Source organism: Rhynchophorus ferrugineus, unplaced genomic scaffold (assembly GCF_030347505.1).
Source record: "Rhynchophorus ferrugineus isolate W39M unplaced genomic scaffold, kcgeb_rfMv2 rfM8, whole genome shotgun sequence".
NCBI classification, from domain to species: domain Eukaryota; kingdom Metazoa; phylum Arthropoda; class Insecta; order Coleoptera; family Curculionidae; genus Rhynchophorus; species Rhynchophorus ferrugineus.
This window is the reverse complement of record NW_027472587.1, coordinates 24,827,711-24,849,885: the sequence shown is the minus strand read 5'-3', so window position 1 is coordinate 24,849,885 and position 22,175 is coordinate 24,827,711. Positions and strand designations below refer to the sequence as shown.

At 31.4% G+C, this 22,175-nt stretch overlaps 1 protein-coding gene and 1 long non-coding RNA gene across 2 annotated transcripts in view; one reads left to right on the top strand and one right to left on the bottom strand.

Moving 5' to 3' along the window:
* The window catches only part of LOC143200605 (orexin/Hypocretin receptor type 1), a 1,081,956-nt gene that overhangs the window by 631,451 nt on the left and 428,330 nt on the right, over nt 1-22,175 (bottom strand). The window lies entirely within an intron of this gene.
* On the top strand, nt 21,898-22,160 carry LOC143200487 (uncharacterized). The gene is made up of 3 exons (XR_013006732.1): nt 21,898-21,965; nt 22,026-22,068; nt 22,122-22,160. It is a non-coding gene; the product is annotated as an uncharacterized LOC143200487 (long non-coding RNA).

Below are 22,175 nucleotides of genomic sequence, written 5' to 3'. Positions count from 1 at the left end.
AATTGATATCAAAACAGTGAATTGCGATCTGAAAGAGCCGCAGAACCATGAGTTTCTCAGAGTGTTTGATGGGCCTCGGTAGCAGCGCCCTCAAATCAAACAACAAATGTAACGAAGGTTGAAAAATAAATGTTGGGCTTTCGATTTTTAGCACGATCTGCGTAGGGAAACCATCTCTTCATATAGTTAAATATAAAACTATAAAAAAAAATCCTCGTCATTTAGATGCTAGTTTGTATATTAGGCAAACCTCGATTCATCTAAATTTTTTCTATATAATGTAATATGAACATTCTAACAAAGTGAGAGTTTTAGTTGCAAAGAAGTGCTGCGATTCCAGAGTTAATATAATAATTACACTTTTTCAAATGTAATAATTACACTTATTTGTTTATTCGGCTATGTTTCTAAAAATATCTAGCTAAATAGGGTCCAACATTGACAAATACCTTTCTGTATAGTCTGACAAAAACAACGCCATTAATGATATAAATCCCTATCTTTCCTTTGGAATGTTTTGGGGAAAAAATTGACACGAACACTAATTGTGAACTAGTGAGCGCTTCCATTCGGACATCTACATCGTAGCAAAGATTTATTAGGTTTTTTTAGCAGAGTTTAGTTGGAAATTGTCGTTGTTCCCCCTTTTCATACTTCAATGACCGGGAAAAGCTATTTTTCGCTTTCCTCCCATCGACGTAGTTTGGTGTAATTGATTTATCTGACCGCTTCAATGAGGGTCTTTTAAGTGTACCAAATTGATAGGTGGTTCAACCCACATCAAGTGGTCCCACTATATATATTCAAAAGGGTTTGATGAAAATATTGGGACATATATTATATTTAATTTCGGTTTGTTAGCTAAAGCTTTATATGTCGATATTAATAGAATGATTAAAATGTCGGTTATTCTATATGTCGGGAATTTTTTAAATTCCAGAAACCCTAAACTGAAAGTTTAATTAGAAAATCAGATACACTGCAATGCCATACAACGTGAAGTAAAAAACATTTAATTGAGTTAAATAATAATAGAAGAGTTCATTACAAAGACTTGTTTTTCACCTCTTTAACATTAGTACAAACTTTTGGTCTGTTGTAAACTTTTATTCCTGGTTCCTAGAGCCCCCTTCCCTGATAACGGAACCTGGCTTCTTGCAAATTTTTCGTCACAATGGGACCAAAAATTTATAAACGCACAAACCACAAGCAACCTTGCATTACATTTTAATGGCAAGACGAGGTTACTAATTGAACTGATGCCTGTTTCAATAAGTTCCTATTTCAAATGTTGTTTATGCATAATAGTTGGTGCAAGCATTTAGCTGTTTTCAGTTTTAATAGTCAACGTCTCACTTAATAAGAAAAGAATATATATTTCCTTCCTTAAAGAAATCAATTAGTTCAATCTTTAAAAGACAATAATAGAATTTATAAATATTTGAATGCCATTTTGTAAAAAAGAAAAAGAAAACCCACTGAATAAGGATATAATTATACTGAAAAAGATACAGTAATTAAATAATACCCAATCTATAAAAACATAATTATATTACATGAACTATTTATGTATTAAAAACTCATATTAATGCATATTTAAAAAGTTCTAGGGCTATTTGAGTAAACTATAGTCTTTTCAAAATAGTAGTGACACACGTGATCAATATGTGTCTGTCGAATTTTGTAAATTAGTTTTACAGCCAGACAATATATTCCTCGTCATTTTATTCTATTTAAAAAGAGATAGAATGCTGTTAGAAATGTTCGAACATGTAATAGAAAGCCTGTAAAAGTTGTCCATTTGTCAAACGTCTGCAAAATTCTTCAAAACATTATAATTATGGGTTATAAATATATAATATAGTTTTTCAAAAAACAAAAAGTACAGTAAGTATTTTTTTCAATCAAATCAAGAAACATAATTCAATAGAATATATCAGAGAAAATTGTTAGTCTTAGTTTTAGGAAGTATCCATAAATAGCCAAAAGATGTAGAATATCCCTTCAAACACTTTTGGGTAATATAGGATTTAAGTGGTGTAAAGGTAATCCACGAAGAGGTTTAATGGAACTTCCAGACATCGATTTTAAAATAATACAATTTTTAAAAACCTATAACAAAATCAAGGGAGAATTATTATATTAACTTATATATTATTAACAAGCCATTAATAAACCTTTGATAACAAAAGAGACTGAAAAAAAAACAATACTCCAATAATCTTCGAAAATATGTTTCGCATAAAGGGGCATTTTCAATATATAAACCAATTTGAGTTGAAGTTCTGGAAGGTATCTTAGCTATCTATATCTATAAAAAAAGCTACAGACTTGGAAGAATTGTCAATGATACAGTCATCATAGATACATGCAAGGATATCTAGAGTCATAGAAAAGGTACAAATGAGAGTCAACATTATTCACAAAATGGCTATAGATTGGAAACTACAGCTTAACAGCTCAAAATCTCTCCAAGTCAATCCTGTTCAATGACAGGTTAAAATTAAAATATCATGTTAGCCAAAAAGCATAGCAGATCACACTCAAAATCAATGAATTGTTCTGATTAATCGGGAAGTAATCTCAACTTGATTTAAAACGAATTTTTATCAGTCTTTTATAAAGCTTATTTGAACTTATGCGATTCAAATAAGACGTTACATTTATACATCAAACCTGCTTGTAATCCTAGAATGGTGAAATAAAATTAGTCAATTAATTACCTAACCGTACAATGGCCTCGAAGTCAAAGTTATATCCAAGATTTTGCCTGAAAACATGAAATAAGTTTACTAAATCACAGCAACGCGAAACGCAAAACAGCTACATTAGAAGAGTGAAGTGAAACAAACCACATAAACTTGTGTAGTATAGAAGTGGCGTAACTTTCGGGAAAATAGTTTAATTTAAATTTATTTTGGGAAATATATATCATGTATTTTACGTCGTGTTTGTGCAATGATGCTAGTACAACTGAACAATCGTAACAAACAATACAATAATAAATAATAAACAATAGCAGTAATAAATAATGTTATAGATTAATATTACGACCACATCCATTCAAATAAGACAGAGGAATAGGAAATGTAAAATTTATTGGGTAACTAGGAATTCCGACTATGTGGACATTCATAATTTTAACTTGTTAGATGTAAGATCTGCAACAACGTAATACATAATAAGTTTTCTTTAAATTAAAATGTGTTTCGCTATATTTAATTTCATATTATACTTAAAAAAGGATATCTATAGGTGAGATAATAAAATTAAATAATAATTTTCAATTTATTTAAGAAGCGGTCGATAGAATTATAGCCACGCAATAAATAGATTTTCATTGTAAATAATTCATAGATATAAATCCACTCGAAATAAATTTTCTATTTGTCTCCGATAGTATAATTAATTTTTCTTTTATTTTTACGACAGGCAAATAGTCCACAAAGAAACGCCCGCCGTTAATTAAACCAAATGAATTTAATTTAGCGTTCGTTCCAATAACTACACGTCTAGTGCATTCATTTCACTGAATACGATATTTTAACGCTAAAAAACTTCAGTACATAGTCTAATTTTGTTGGAAACTTTTTTTTCTCTTATTGTAATTTGAATTAATTTAGTAAAGTTGATCTCGCTCCCCTTTCTTGCTTCAATGGAACTATTTTATGTGCTTGATATACCTGTTTTTGTTTTTGGTAGTTTTATAAAAAGTTACGTCCTGGATGCTGTACTCAAGCTCCATGGTATTATGAAAAGATATGTGCACGTATTTTCGTCAACTATATATATTAACGAAATTGCCGAAATGGAAATATCAGTATGCGTCATGGATATTTGTGACGTCGATACATTGCAATGTTGCCGCATTAACTTTGAGTTTTAGTTCAGTTTGGTTTTGACATGGAAAACAATTCTAATATAAATAAAATAGTTCAACAAAAATGTAATTAAATATAATTTATTTTAACATTATTGTACATCTGAAAACTACAGTTAATTATACAGCCACACTAATTTATAGGTAAGAGTTAAAACCCCTTAACACTATTGCATTAAAGAACTCTGCATTCGTCTGACAAACGGACGGCGACCGGTTGTCAGACCTACGCAAAATTATTTAGAATATTAGTTATCAGTACTATAGGTTAAAAACCGACAATTGTTATTTTAGCGCTTGAAAATGCATTTCATTTGAAAATGCCAAAAACAATAGATAGTCAGGGTCACAAAATGAATGCGACTTTAATAGGTTATTTTGAAAATGAACGAAAAAATGGAGACCCGCTTTTGACCATAATTTCCATTTGAGAGGTTATTATTCATGATATTAAATAACATAAGTACCTACAATTTTGTTGAAAATGTTTTTAGCGGGTGGCTGCCGGCATGTATTGTGGGTATTGTGAATAACATTTCTTACAAAATGAAAAATAATACGTTAGATTCACTCAAGAAAACTTGTCTACATACAAAGTGGGTGACGAATATTGATCATCTTAATATTGACCCTATTCGAGACCATAATTTAATATAATTATTTTAGAGAAAATTGATAGTCTGGAAAGTATAGTTAAAAAAGTTAGGAACATGCAGCTTTTTGACATCCCTTTGTACACTCTTACAAGGCATAGGATTTAAATGGTGTAAAGATAACCCTCGAAGAGATTTAACGGAACTTCCAGACATTGCCTTAAAAATAAATCAATTTTCAAAGGCGAACAATAAAGTCAAGGAAGATAAATTATTTGAATTATGAAACTTGGATATTTCAAAATGGTTCATTGGGGCACCCTTGGCAAGATAGTAACAAAAAAATTATAAATAGGCCACAAAAATTGACGGAAAAGGTAAGTTCAATGGCATTCGATTAGGTTTTGTTGGTCACTAGATTTATTAATAATTAATTGCAGACATATTGCTGGTCAAGAAGGATATTCCATCAAAAACAATTTGGATATGTTGAAGCAAGCATTTGTCAACCATAACACCTTCGCGTTGAATAAACTCGATAAAATATGCATAGGAAATAATTGATAAGTGGTGGAATCGTGAACATGTTTTAGACAGATTAGACATTAACAGTTTAGTGATTGAATTAGATAGTGAGTCGGAAAGTGAAGATGACTGAAGGAAATTTTCAAGACATGTGATAATACTGTGCAATGCTTGTAATTACTAAGACACAATGATGAAAGAGGAAACAACTAAAGGTATGCACGTAATTAATTCATTATAACTGTAGAATATGGTATTCTAGGGCGTGAAAGATTTGTGTGCATAGATATGATTGTAATTGTTCAAAATTAAACATGAGCATAAGGTTAGAAGGTGAGCATAGAATGAAAACTAACTGTTTTATAGATACTGTAAATGCATTAGACATAATTCAGTGAATAATTTTATTAAGAATGGTGTACACAGATAGTAGCAGAAGAAATAAAATATACAGTGATACCAAGATAACTTGACATGTAAACACACAATCGAAGGAAATAAGAACTAAACGTAAAAAGGTAAATATGCTCTCGAATGAAAGTAAAATACGTTTCTATAATATAGCTGTGTTCTTTATTATAATTTTAAGTCCTTCGATAATATATGTATTACATGTACTATAATGTTAAAATGAATTATATTTGATAACATTTTTGTTCAATTATTTTATTTATATTAGAATTTTCTTGTATGTCAAAGCCAAACTGAACTAAAACTCAGAGTTGATGCTGCAACATTGCAATGTTTCGACGTCACAAATATCCATGACGCATTACTAACAAAACTTTGAATGGACTATACAACTGTTAACCAACCTACTGTAGTTGTAGCCAACTACAACCTACTATACTACAATCAGTACGTATCAAGTCAGAGAGTACATTCTGATATTTCATGTTTGTGACTTTTTTTTACATAAAATAATAGTTTTACGTTTAATATGATTAGCGTCCATGAAATCATTGAACACTCAAAATTACATTATCGATAGTTATTATATTTTTTGTTTAACTTGAAAGTAAGTATTGGCGAAATCCATCAAGTTTAATGTCAGTGCAAACCGTTTGGCAGACTAAAAAACTTCGACCAATTGAACGAAATCCTAACTTAAACTATCCAGATAACTTTCAGCCAGCTCGGCAGTCAAATAAACTATTTCCGGATGTTTATGCTGAATACAAAGTATTCAAAGGGAATATAAATTTTACCATATAAATTTACTGAAAATACCATTTTGAACCGTTTCAACATCGCTGTTTACTCGTCAGGCCAGAAACAGTTATGTAGTGAATTATGACAAATGGTAAAAAAAAGAAGTGTATATTCATGGTCATAAAATCTCGCTGTGCTTATGGAAGGATCAGCAAGTGTATCAAATGCTACTAAAGCTATGTCTGTTGAACACAATTGAACAAATTAAAGGCCATAAATAGTATAACTAGGAGACACAAAGTCGTTCTGTTGCATGACAATGCTCGGTCACATATTGCAACAATTAACTTGCCTAATGCTTGAAACCATTAGCTACAAAATCGCGGTCTGGAATGCCAGTGGGCTCCAACAACACGCCAGTGAAATAAAAATGTTCGTAACTGAACAAAATATTGATATTATGGTGGTTTTAGAAACACATTTTACGGACAAATATTATTTGAAAATTCCCAAATATAAACTTTATCATACAAATCACCCTGATGACAAAGCACATGGAGGTACAACCATAATGATTCGAGATGATATAAAGCATTCCGAAAAAGAAAAATTCCACAAAGATTATCTGCAAGCAACCAGTATAACCATAGAAGAAGTCCATGGACTATATATTGCCCACCCAAACATAACAACAAGGCAGAACGCTTTCAAAAATTCTTGAGTACACTAGGTAATAGATTTATAGCCGGAGGAGATTATAATACAAAATAATTAATGTGGGGTTCAAGAATAATAACCTCAAAAGATAGAGAACTGCTAAAAGCAATAAAGACAGATAACTTACAACATATCTCTACTGGTGAACCAACATATTGGCCTTCAGACAGAAATAAAAAGCCACATACTATAGATTTCTGTATTACAAAAAATATTGATCCAAAAAAGTGTCATACAGAATCATGTTTTGACCTGTCCTCTGATCATTCATCAATAATAGTAACACTTTTTTCAAAAATTGCCATCAAAGATAAACCCCCTTCTCTATGCAATAATAGAACTAACTGGCCCTCATTTAGAGAAAACCTAGACCGAAACATCTCTCTAAACTTACCGTTACAAACTGAAATTGAAATAGAAATGGCAGCTATAAACATTACAAAAAAAATACAGGAGGCAGCATACTTCGCGACTCCTAACAATGAAACATTTCCAAGAAAAAATACACATAAATCACGTACAATACAGAAAAAGATAGCAGAAAAAAGAAGGTTACGACGGAATTGGCAACAGCAAAGGACTGAAAAGAATAAAAGAAAATTTAATATGGCAATAAAAGAGCTGAAAGAACTAATTCAAAATGAACAAAACCAACGCATTCAAGAATAATTAGAGAATTTGGCACCAAGTGAGGCTATAGACTATTCGTTGTGGAAAGCAACAAGAGAGCTTAAAAGACCCCAGCAGCATAACCCACCTATTAAAACAAGCGAAAATAATTCGGCTAGAAGAAATAAAGAGAAGGCCGACATTTTCTCAAAACACTTAAAAAATGTTTTTAAACCTTTCACGTCTCAGCTACATAAAGATGAGGAAAATAAAATTACTAGCTTTCTAGATTCGCCATTTCAAATACCAACTAACCGCACGAGAAATTAACGGTCAAAAAAGTTAAACAAACAATAATGAGAGAAATTAATATTAAAAGAACTCCTGGTTATGACTTAATTACTGGTAAAATTTTGAATGAACTATCAGAAAAGGGTATGAAACTACTAACATTTATACTTAATGTTATGCTACGAATTAATTACTTCCCTAACATCTGGAAAGTAGCTAAAATACTAATGATTCTCAAAACCAGGAAAAATACCAGAAAATGTGACCTCCTACCGGCCTATAAGTTTATTACCGATAATCTCGAAAGTTTTCGAGAAACTGTACATCAAGAAGCTAAACTATATAATGGAAAAAAGAAAAATTATTCCAGAACATCAGTTTGGGTTTCGCAATAAGCATGGGACTATAGGCATACGGGCTTGCAGGTTAAACTAAAGAAACTTTTCCCTCATCCGGACTATCAGTTACTAAAATCGTATATCACTGATAGACATTTTATTGTAAATCAAGGCGATGAACATACCGAATTAAATCCCATATATTCAGGAGTTCGGCAAGGTAGTGTACTGGGTCCAGTACTATATCTTCTGTATACGGTCGATCTTCCCACCACAAAAATAACTACTGTGGCAACATTCGCACACGACACAGCAATATTGGCATCCCATGAAGATCCGGTCACAGCATCAATATATCTACAAACCCACCTGGATCAAATACAATTATGGTTGAAGACATGGCGCATTAAAGTCAATAAAATAAAATCCACCCATGTAACGTTTACCCTGCGTAGAAGAACATCCAGTGAATATCAATCATCGTCAACTCCCCCAAGTTGAGCAAGTTAAATATCTTGGTTTGTACTTAGATCGACGCCTAACCTGGAAGAAATACATACTCTATAAACGAAAACAACTTCGTCTGAAATTATATCAAATGTATTGGCTCATCGGGCGCAAATCCAAGTTATCATTAGATAACAAGATGTTGCTGTATGAGTCTATACTCAAGCCTATTTGGTCATATGGAATCCAAATATGGGGTACCGCTAGCAAATCTAATATATCCATCATTCAACGGTTCCAAAATAAAGTATTGCGTGCCATTGTAATGATCCGTACTATATTTCAAATAAAGTGATGCAACGCGATATTCCTCTAGAAGCTATAACGAGTGTAATTCAACGTTCAACGAAAGAGTGTCGGTGAATCCCAATGTACTCGCTAATCATCTAAATATGCGACGTGATAGTGAAGTGCGTAGACTAAAATGTTTAACACCACCTGATCTGATTACTCGACATATATAAACTTAAGAATAAGCTTTAGAATAAGATTAATTAATTAAGATAATATTTTATACAGTAGATCGCTTAATGAATTTATTTTCTGCATGCCATGCAAATATAATATAGACATAAGAAATACTTATTGCCTATAAGGCAAATTGTGGAATCACAAAGAGTAATATATATATAAATATATATATATATATATATATATATATATATATATATATATATATATATATTACTTTATTTATATATATATATTTCAAAGTCTCGTTTTACCAACTACAGGGCCTAAAGCTTAACGTGGGCTCCGAACCACGGCCCTCAGCATTAAGCCTACCGACTGGCGGGTGACCAACTTTAGAAATCATCCCAGAAGACATCCTGTCTTACCCAGCCTGGTAACTGGCATTACTGTGATAATATTCCTTATCGGATTTTACACTCTTGCATAGAACATTCACAAATGTTAAACAATCACAAACATAAATTTACGACCATGCACCAGCAGGATTTGAACCCGCTGCTATCGCAACAATAGGTTGACCATCCCATCGCCTTTACCACTGCGCCACCAAGCCGGCTTTGATTTATTTTAAATCAGATTATGTTCAGCACCAATTGCTATTGATTATATCTAGTATAGGGACAAAAACATCTTCTAAATGTCAAATAAGCAAATCAAATATATTCTAAAATATTTAATAAAATCGTATCATCTAAATATAGCACTGCAATAAGTAGGTTTTGATTAAGTCAACATTTGATATATATAATCCTATATGAAATATATTTTATCTTTTTTCAATAGCCTTATTAATTTTCTTTCTATTTTTGCCACAAAAAAAGTCGTTCATAAATAAACGCCCGAGGCTAATTAAATCAAATGAAGTTAGTTTTGCGTTCGTTTCAATAGCTAGGTGTTTCTTGATAGGTTTATTTGATAAAACATATAATAATATCTTTAAAAAACTACTACAGCAAAGTTTAGTTTTTTTAAAAAGCTGGTTTGCTTTCGTTAGAGTTTAATATATCGTTTATGTCAGAAAATACCCACTAATAAAATGCATAAATATATAAAAACTTTAGTGCAATATCTTGTTAAGGGCTGCGCTGTACTTAGTAGATTCATTCTTTATTACAAACATAAGAATTAAAATATTATATATTTTAGTTTTAATATATTATTTAAGCGTTGATCCCTGTTTCTTTCACACTTCTTTTATTCTTCATGGCGATGAAAAATGACAGTATTGTCTAGCGAAACATATACCCTTTGGGATACGTCACAAAGAGATGAGCAATATTTAGTGAATATTGCCTATGATATAATACAACCCATTTAAGGGTTCTCTTGCAGATTTTAAAGAATTTTGTAACATTTTACTGACTGTCATATTGCGGGCTTTCTGGCATTTTATCACAGCTCTATTCTAGGCATCAATACAATCACACATAATGGTCTAATTTCACTTAAGCCTTCATATCAAAAATTATTAACCTTTTGAGTCATCGGAAACCAGTACTTAATAACACTCAGCAATACTTTCCGCAAATGCTTAGTATTTTTCTATGCTCTCTCTGCATAGATATCCCTGCATATACAAAAATGAGTTTTAAATAAATTATATCATAATGGACAATCTAGATAGGCACATTTGGCTTCTAAGGATTTTTCAGCCGGTCATTTTCACAACACACATTTTTCATAAACCTGTACAGGTTTTTGGAAAAATCGTATCACATGATATTTTTATAAAAAGCAGAATATTGGTAACAAAATTTAATGTGATCGTAATTAAATAAATCAATCGTCTTTTCAATAAAACAGCCAATGCATGTCATAGCTGACATTGAATATATTACCAAATACAATTTGTAAAAATATAAACATGATTTTAAACCTGGAGAAGATTTTTCCTACTCACCTGACTGAAAGAGGCAGAGTGAAATCTGATGCGTTGGAATATGTAACCGGATCTGTTTATATTCTGGTCGAATCTGCTGTCAAATATCTCCTAACAATGTCAAATGTGATCATAAATGTTGATAACGTTCTTTGGCTGTTTTATTAGATCTGTTGTAGAGACAGTTACAAGCAGTACATTATCAATAATTTGTCTAGTCTAGTCTAGTCCATCTTCTGTAATGTTAAAAATATCAATAACGTATCATAATAAAAGGAATACCATCGTTGATAGTGGATTGTCTCGTCTATTAAAAATGGGCTGCCGCCGCATATTATTTAGTATGCTGTATGGATTTTTATGTAATTTTTATTAACTTAAGAAGAATCATTTCTTGATGAGGTAATATTGTATGTTTTTTGCTAGTCCCATTACTTTTTTTGTAGTTAGGCGCATTTACTCCAGAAAAAATTGCCCATTTATTATATCTGATATAAACCTCTGATGTCTCATATTTCACTATTATCTTGAATTATAGTAAGGGTATATTATTATAATTATTATAATGTTACAAATGCCATTTTGGCATATTTGTATTCATTCCTCAATTTTAATGAGTTAGGAATTAGGTATATATGTAGGTTTAATATGAAAAGTATTTATGAAAGTTATACAAAAGAGGCCTAACCTGATTTAGACCGAAAAGCGGTTGCGTAGACAATATTTTTGGATTTCTCCAGTTTACGGAGCATATTATATGTAAAAAACGCGCGACTTTTTAAAGAAAATATAAAACCATTTTTATTCTTCCTTCGAGTGTATATACTGTCCTTCACTTTTGAGTAATTTTAGAAGTTAGAAATGGTGCTAATATCAAGGGCGTCAAATTAGACGACCTGCAGAAGTTCAAATACCTCTGATCAGTAGCACATAATAGAAGAAAGTGACCTTTGTTGGTAAATTTTAACAGCTTATTTATTTTTGATAAAAATAGTGCTGCCATTGCTATAGGTTCCTTTTAATGCCTCTTTTATGGTGTTATAATCATGATTAATGATTTTTGATGGCGAATTATTTCTTTCAATATTTTGTCATTATGTTTTGTTGAAGCTTCATACCTACATTATTAGGCAATTTACCAGTCCTTTAAGCATTTTTTTCTTTAGAATTTCGTTATTCTTCTATATTGTTTCTTATGGACTAATATTATCTTTCTTTATATTTAATTTCCTTGACACCTTCATTTTAATTGTTTCTGAATTTCATACAAATATTTTCTCAATTATTGATATGGTATTATTAGCGAAAGCTAGTAATTTAATTAAAATTTAGTCGAATTTAAATGGTTAATCTCTTACTGATTCTATAGAGTTGCAACAAACTGGAACTTTTACAGGTATTTGATATAAATAATAGACGTTTAGGGAGGCTTTTCAAAAATTATGTCATATATAATATACTGCTATTTTCCTTTTGATGACGCTAAATGACTCTGTATATTCTTCACTCGTAAAATTTAAAACTATTACAAAATTTGTATGTGTATACTATTTCAAAAAAAAATCGAAAATATCGAAATCATCACAAAACAATTTAACTTTTTTTCGAGTAGCTATAACAGTGCGAAAAAAAGTTTCTTTGACCTTTTTTACTTTGCTAGATAGCAGCACTTCTCGAGATTATAAATTTTCACATTAATTTTAGGAAGGTAAAATAGTTTCAAAGAAGGCGGGCCATTTGAGAGGCTCCACTTCATCTGTATGTAACTATTGGATGCTAATTTTGACATGTTTTTACGTATTCTGTAAACATTAATAAATATATAATAAAAAAATTGACAGCAAATATATTTGTTGTTATTTTTTATTAAATCACTTGAAAAAATATGTAAAATATATGCCTCTATTGTACGATACCTCCTTAAACAGTCGTTAAATGTTAATTTCGATATATTTGTCCTCTCTACACAAAATAATAATATTTCTGAATTATTTAGTGTAAACAGACGCTAATTATGGAACACTAAAATACTCATTTTATACGCAACTAAAATTTTCAAAGTACTTTCACATTTGATGAATACAGAACGCTGCTGCAGAACATTTAGATGCGATGGTAAAGTCGCTATCCTGTTGAAAAAAAGCAAATTTTCCGGTATCGTATTGGGGCTGGCAAAAATATATCTATTACGATAATACTAATTAAAGATATAATGGATTAGTAGAAAAGAAGCCATTCTCATCAACATTGAAGTTGAATACTTATAAAGCCAGAAAGTTATGGCCATAACGTTTTGCCATGCACATCGAATATCAGCAAAGTGTAACGTGACACTAGTTAGTAAAACTGAATGAAATACTGCAGATGTTTAAATAGATTAGCTGAGTACCTCGAATAACATATTGTCGCAATAAAGGCCAGAAACAGCGTAAAACAGAAGAATACTCATCCTCTTTCATAACATCACTTGGTCATACGTTTCAAGAGCTGAGAAGCTGTTGAGGCTTGAAGGAAGGGGAAGTTCTGCCGCCCCCAGGCCACATGCCAGGCATAGCACCTTCTGATTATCATCGATTAGTCAATGGCAAATCAGTCGTCCAAGCCAGCATTCTTTCGGCACAGTATCGATACATTGCTAAAATAGCGGGGGAGATGTAGAAAATTATTATGAAAACAGTTGAATGTACAGTACAAAATTTTCTCAACAAAAGTTTTTCCTTAAATTTGCTTAAATTGAATATTTTATTTATGTCATCTCTGCTGTATCTTGTACTAAATACTATTTTAAATAATTAGTCTTATTTAAAGCTTACTCTAATGTATGTCCACTAATTTAAATATGTTTAGATGTTTTAGTCTATACGCTTCACTTTCACTTCGCAAATTACCGAGTATATTGGGATGCCCTGATACCCTTTTCAAGTATTTCCCCCAAATACATTGCTGAATGACAGTCGTTATTGGTTCTAGCGGAATATCGTGTTGTTAAACTTCATTTGAAACATAGTACGCAGCATCGATAATGGGTAATACTTTTCTTTGGAACCGTTTTATGATGGATATAATAGACTTGCTAGTGGTTCCCCTTAGTGGAATTTCATATGACTTTTCATCTTTAGTATATTGATAACTTGGATTTGCCCCCGATAATCCAATACATTTGGTAGAGTTTCAAAATAACTATAGGCAAATAATCGACCGGAAAAGAATATATTTTTTATTTCGTCCTATCCGTGACCATCGAGCTATAATTCCAAAGTTTATGTTATGGAATATAACGCACGGAATATTTACTTCAACATAGAACTTAATAACATATAGAAGATCTGCTTATTTTTAAATAGATATAATTTAAACTCGAAAAAGCTTACTTAAAGTATATAATATTAACAAATGAAAATATTTTCACAAAAAATTATCGCCCACCAACCTATAGAAAAAATTATTTCAATCCGAATATATTTATACTGTATCCGTTTCGGAATAAATATGTTTATTTTTCTTTTTAGTTAATTGTTGCTTTCTCCGTACACCCCTTTGATGTAAAAGTTAAACCAGTAAAGAAAGTTTTGCGAAAGCTGATTTAAAAAGTAAAAGTTACTTCGTGACTTCCAATGTCTTCTTTTTTATTATTTATTTAGATTGTGAGACTTACTTTTAATCCTTAAGGAAATTTTAAAAGTAAAAAAAGTTTGCTTTAAAGAATTAGGAAGCAAACAAAAGGCTTATGTTGTAAAGAGAACATTTTTTTTGTATAATGTTTTAACGTGTGAAGTAAACAATTTATTTTGGAACAATTTTATACTTCAGAGCATATATTGATTATAATAATACCTAAGAAATGTTATTTGACTTTATATTATATTTCTAAATACCTTTGTTTTATATTGTTTATTCCTATATCGTAAAATACACTTAATGTTTATTATATTATATGTGCTTAATATAATAATATAAAATAATATGGAACCATCGAACAGCAGTTATTGGACAGTTCTGTATCTAGATCTGAGAAATAGGGTAACTTTATGTAACGAGTTATATTGTTTTATTATACCATTTTTAGGTTAGGACACCATCGCAAAAACATAATATATAGTCAATTCAAAATATCTGTGACACAAGTGTCAAAATATGTCTGTCTAAAGTTGTAAATTCGTTTTACAGTTAGACAATATTATCACTCTTTATTTAAAAAGAGATAGAATGCTATTAGAGAAGTTCGAACATGTAACGGAATGAGCCTGCAAAAGTTGTCCGTTTGTTAAACGTTTGAAAATTCTTCAAAATATTATAATTATGGCTTATAAACCGACAAACGTCGTTTTAACGCTTTGTTTTAATAAATTTGAAATCGGTTTTTATTGAAAATATTTTTGCTCCTTGCAGCTGCAATTTATATTAGTACGGACAGGGTCACTAAAATATCTCAAAAAATAAAAAACAATATAACCTTAAATTCGACAAAAAGAAACCGTGTTTATGCGAAACAGGTGACGAATCAAGATCATCTTGGTGTTTCAGAAATCAAATATACCAAATGTATAAAACAGTAAGTAGTTTTTTTCAATCGAAACATAATTTAATACAATTATTTCCGAGAAAATTGTTAGTATCCACAAAGATCCAAAAGATATACAGCTATTTGAGAGATGTAGAACATCCGTTCATACATTGTTGGATAATATAGGATTTAAGTGGTGTAAAGTTAACCCACGAAGGGGTTTAATGGAACTTACAGAGATTGCTTTTATAAGAATACAATTCTTAAAAACATATAACAAAATTAAGGAAGAATTATATCAATTTATATATTTAAAAGAGACATTAATATTTCATAATGGTAAATTGGGTTGCTCATGGCAAGATGATAATAAATATAGCGTAAATACAAACGTAAACGTTGTAATAACTATCAATTAGGTTTTGTTAGTCATAACATTTATTCATTGCAGATATATAGTTCTTCATGCTGGAAACAGCAGTGGTTTTACTCCTGGTGTAGAATTTGAGTTTCTCTAAGTCCAGGGGTGACTACCATGAAGAAATGAACCATAACTTTTCTTGGCTGTAGTTTGAAAATCAGCTTTTAAAGAACTTGGAGGAACCATCAGTTAAATATAAATATATAATAAATGAAATATTTAATTGCATTTTACGTAATTTACTTTTTTAGAATTAGGCCTGAGAAAAGATAAATAGTAGGTCAGATTACTCTATGTTATGGTCCCAAATATATTTTTACTTTGAAAACTGTAGTACCGGAAATACAATCACCCTGTGCTTCTGACGTTTTTATGAAGAAATGTCCTTACCAGTCAATATAAATAATATGCATATAGGTAGAAAGGGCTATATTTTACATCTCAGGTGCGCCTGCCACATGTTAAGTTTTTGGGTCTTATAGACATAAATAATTTAATAAACGATTCTCATATTCACACGGTTCACCATTTAGCAATTGCTAATTGTTTTATTTCTATAGTATGTCCAGAACGCTCAAGCTGGAAAAATAAATTAAATGACTCAGATAGGCATCGACAAGTTGGGTATGGCTAACAATTTCTCGGTCATAGGAATCTATTTCAACAGATCTATACTACATTCAGGATTACAACAGCAACTATAGAAAATTCTGGATCCTTTAATGCTTGTAAAAATTATATCATATTGACGGTATTATTGCAATTTGAGGCATTTCACTGTTGTTGCATCACGAACAAAGTACGCACAAAGAGCGCACTCATTACCCAACAAGAGGTTGTTAGTCTGATAGTCCATTTAAAAATGTAATGTTCATAAAAGAAAATGGTTCTTGGGCTTATTAAGAGGGTGGCCAGATATGTTCAATTTTATTCACATAATATAACACCTGGCTATATCACTTAATTTGTAATTTAACTAAATAGTTAAAATACTATAGTTATTTGCATTTTTGTTTCTATATTTCAAATACACGACTTCTGTATTTTATATATTAACTACATGTTATATCGCAATTAAGCACCAATTAAATTATGATTATGATGATGATGATTATGATCGTTTCACTCCGAAGTCCAATCGACAGTTATCCGAGTGGACGGCACACGATGAACCCGCTCCAAAACGTGGGAAAACGCAACAGCAACCGACTGTTATGGTATCTGTATTTTGGAATGCACATGGAATAATTTTCATTGACTACCTGTAAAAAGGAAGAACTATCAACAGCGACTTACATAGAGTTATTGGACCGTTTGAAAGAAGAAATCACTGAATAACGGTCGCATTTGAAGAAAACGAACTATAAAAGAACTTGACCAAGACAATTCATCGTGTCAAAAATCCATGAGTTGGGCTTCGAATTGCTTCCTCATCCACCGTATTCCCCAGATCTGGCCTCCAGCGACTATTTCCTGTCCTCAGATCTCAAAAGAATGCCCACTGGGAAGAAATTTTAATCGAATGGAAGAGGTGATCGCCGAAACTGAGGCCTATTTTGAACCAAGGGACCAAATCGTACTACAAAGATAGTGTACCACCCTTGAAGGGAATGTTTAATAAAAAAAAATTTTGCTAAAAAATATGTTTTACTATGGTAGGCCGGGGACTTTTCAATTCACCTGTTAGCTCCTTTAAATATATTTCCGTTAAATAAAATTGTGCTCATCGTATAAATGCAACATTAAATATTTAAATGTGCATTTTCATTGTAACAACAAAATAAGCTTTATATTTCCAGCATCTATCTTTTATTTATGAGAAAAGTGATTTAGTGCTAATTAATGCATGCAAATTTGATAGCTCTCGCTAAAGCAGTCACTTGAAGGAGTATTTAATAAGTATTTTATTAAAACTTACGGCAGTAAAATACCTTTTAACTATCACAAAAGAAAAAAAACTACTAAGATGCAAAAACAAAGTGATCAAAATTAGTTCCGTAATATTCTTTGTAGGAATAGTATATATACAACTAACTTAAACAGCGAATGGAAAACATCGAAGCAGTTAAAAATGTATAGACCTAAATTAAACAATATTAAATATATATTGTGAAATATGGCTGATTTGTCCTGTGTTATATTTCATATAACATAAAGTTACGTTAAAGTGAATTTTTGAAAAGCAGATTATTTGTCTTTTTTTGTCTACTGCTACTCTTATAATCGCTTCCAGGAAAATATACACCTAGCTATAATTGTTTAAAATGATTTTGGTAATCCTAGTGGTTAACTCCATCGAGTGCGAGGAGTGCGTATTACCGCAACGAAACTAAGCGAGGTAACCTTCGGTTGGAGTAGTAGCATAAGATAATACTGGATTAAATAATACAAACAGTTTTTAAATATAGACATAGTGTTCAATATGTTCGCTGAAAATATATTGAGCCTTCTAACATTCCGTTACCGTAAATCTTAACAACAGCTAGTCAAAATAAATGCAGGAGTCAATTAGTTAGGATCAGTAATTCATACGAAGAAAATGCCAACAACTGCCCAGGTAATAAGCCGAATCAGCCAAGCTACAGAAGCTGACATAAGGGAAGAAGTGTTGTAATCAAAACTTCTATTGCCGTTTTTTTGCCTGTATGATTGCAAGACTTGGACACTATTACATGTGTAATATTTGTCAGCTTGAAGTATTTCAAATGCGGTGTAATACAAATTTGACATGTTTGTCTTCGAGATCGTATTAGAACTAAAATCTCATTCGTTCAAGGTGTGACAATCACCGCACAATTGTATAACAAATTTAGAGATATAGATTGCAATGGTTTGATTTTTTTTATTAATCTCCTAGAACGTCAACAATCTGCCCGTGGGCAATAAGTATTATTGTATGATTTCATTTATATAATATAACTAACCTGATAGGTAGTAGATCGCTTCAGTAAGTGACCTGCTGTACAACTTATAAACTAAATTTTATTCTAGATACTATTCTAACTTATCTTAAAGTCTATCCTAACTTATTCTAAAAATTATTCTAGCTTATTCTAGAGATTATTAAATCTCACTCTATATGTCTATTAATCAGTTCGTATGGCAGTTTGCGTTTGAGCCTACGCACTTCACTGTCATCGCGCACTTTTAAGTGTTTGGCGAATGCATTGGGATGCACTAATAGTCTTTCAGAGTACTTTGCACTAACACTCCAAATCATACACGTTATAGGTTCCAAGGGGATATCGCGCTGAATCTGGTTGTTCGACACGTAATATGGGGCATCGACGATGACTCGCAACACTTTATTCTGGAACGCCTGGAGCATATCTATATTAGATTTGCTAATAGTACCCCACAGTTCAATACCATAGGTCCAAATGGGTCTAAGTATTGACTTATACTGTAAAACCTTGTTATCTAATGAGAATTTAGATCAGCCAGTAGATTTGGTTTAGTTTAAGCCCAAGCTGTTTGCGTTTTGTAACTATATGTTTTTTCTATGTCAAACGTTGATCGAAGTGCATTCCCAGATATTGCATTCAATAACATTGTCTGTTTGCGAAAGTTCATGATTATTCAATTTTCTGAGAGACACGTTCACAATGGGTGAATGTCACATGGGCAGATTTTGTCTCATTTGCTTTGATACACCATGTTTTCAACTACAATTCGATTTTGTTAAAATGAAGTTGGAGGTTTCTTGTGGCTGATATTGGATCATCGTGTGATGATAAAACCGGCGTGTTATCAGCATATGTTGCAACAGTAGTGTTTCTTGAGGTCGGTAGGTCAGCTGTATACAATAGGTACAGAAATGAGCCAAGAATACTGCCCTGCAGAACACACCACTATATTGGGTGTAGGTAGTGTATTCGTCACCCTGTTTGACTATAAAATGTCTGTCTGTAAGGTCCGATTTCAGCAGTTGAAAGTACCTATAGGGCTAAAGCTTTCTGAATTTGAAGAAGCCAAATTGATGCTCTGGAATAATAATTCTCTCCTCTGCGATTATTTTGAGTTCCTTAATGTATAATTTTTCGAATAGATTAAATATCCCAGGTAACAAGCTTATAGGACGATAAGAGCAGACGTCTTCTGATTATTTCCCAGGTTTAAGAATCATAATGATTTGAGCCAATTTCCAAGCGCTAGGAAAGTAATTAAATCTTAGTATAGCATTAAATATAAATGTTATTGATTTGATGCACTTTCCTGGTTTGAAAATATCTGTCAAATAAATAAAGTCAACGAATTCCTAACAGACTTAAAAGAAATAAAAAATACCCCGAAAATTTATAGATAGCGATCTCAAAAATAGGAGACATAATATTGTCCGAAGCCAGAACTGTAGCAAGATTTAGTTAAGAATATTCAGAAAATTGTAGGATACTCTCCACAAGCATACGCCGCAGATTAATGATAATGAATGGGACAGGCGCATTTAGCAGGGCCTGGGTCGATATTGTGTTTGTGATTGCGTCTATAAATGTCTTCTAAGCGATAGTGTAGAATCGGACAAGGTTTAACCATACAGACTCACGCCAGTAACTAGACAAACTACAAACGGATGTTTTCTAAGATAGTTTCTAAGTTGGTCACTGAGTTGGTAGACGGACACCATATTAAGCCATTACATACATTGTCTATTCAAAGATTTATTGTACAAAAGGCATCAACAATTTAATATATTTCCTGTCACAATTTGTAAATTCGCTTTATAATCAGACAATATTTTCCTTCTCATTCTATTCTAGTTAAAAAAGAGATGCAATTCTGTCTGATATGTTCCAAAGTGTAACCGAACTAACCTGCCAATGTCATCTGGTTTTCAAACATCTGCGAAATTCATCAGAGCAATAGAGATAAGAGGTTATAAATTTTATTTTAATGTTTTGCTTGTTTTGATAAATTTCAAATCTCTGCTTAATACCCACTATTTTGTTCGAACATTCGGAAGCCAGACAGAACAGATTGCGTCTCTTATCAGTTACTTTGAACACGAACGAGATATAGGACGCCACCACCTACCGGTAATATTCGTGTTATAGTAAGCACTTTTTCTGTTAAATATTAATTTGCTAAGATTTTTACTGACAATATTTTTAGCGTAATATTAGTATTGACGGGGTCATTGAAATATCTCATAAAAATATGACCTTGAATTCACCGAAAAAAAAACCGTCCTCATTCGAAGTGGTTGACAAATCAAGATCAGCTTGATGTTAGAGATTAAATATATGTAGTATGTAACAGCAGTATGTAGTTTTTCAATACAAACAATTTAATACAATTATTTTGAAGTAAATTGTTAAACTAAAATGTACCGAAGAGGTTAAATAGAACTTCCGGATATTGTATTTAAAGTAAAAAAAATTTTGAAAGCATATAATAAAATAAATGAGAACTTATTATTTTAATTTATGTGTTTAGATGAGGCATGGATATTACAGAATGGGACCAGTATACTCAACGGTCACTTGTGGCAAAATGACAATAAAAATAGCGTTAAAAGACAAAAAAAGTTGATGGAAAACTTTGTTTTAATAACGTTGGAATAATAACTGATTAGATTTTATTAGTCATGACATTTATTAAACTATTACACCTGTGTACTTAATTGTAGATTTAAGTCCTTAATAATTTTTGTTTAATTATTTTATTTAGTTTATAATTTTGTTGTATGTCAAAGCCAAACTGAACCAAAACTCACAATTGACAAGTCAACATAGCCATATAGAAATAGAGATTTAACTTAATAGGAAATTTGGAGAAATGTTTCGCGACGTCCAACATGTAGATGTCGCTACTTTTAACTTATTACTTGCTTTAATCGCTAGGCTATATATAATACATACGCTATATACGTTTGTAACTTATTTATTTTGAGCGCCATTTTCAGTATGGCTGTCATAAAGAATAGTGCGTTTAGATATTAAATTATTAGTTCATTAGTATATATAAGTCGGTAGTACAAAAAGTAAAGTGAATTATTGATCTAGGAACTGTTGTGTATACGGATGCACAGATAGTAAAGAAATGCAGAATCGTTTTCGTTCGAAGAAATATTTGGATGTCATTAAACAATGGTTGATAATGTTAAAAATCACAAACGGAATGAATTAAATATCAAAGAAATTTATGATCGTTACATCATGTTTTGTTGTTGTAAGTTGGGGTAAGTTTATTCATATATATTCAAACATCAAATATTGATTCTTTTAATTTTAGAAATTAATCCCCTTCCGAAAGAAGCTATGTAAACGGGTATATTCTTTTCTTCTT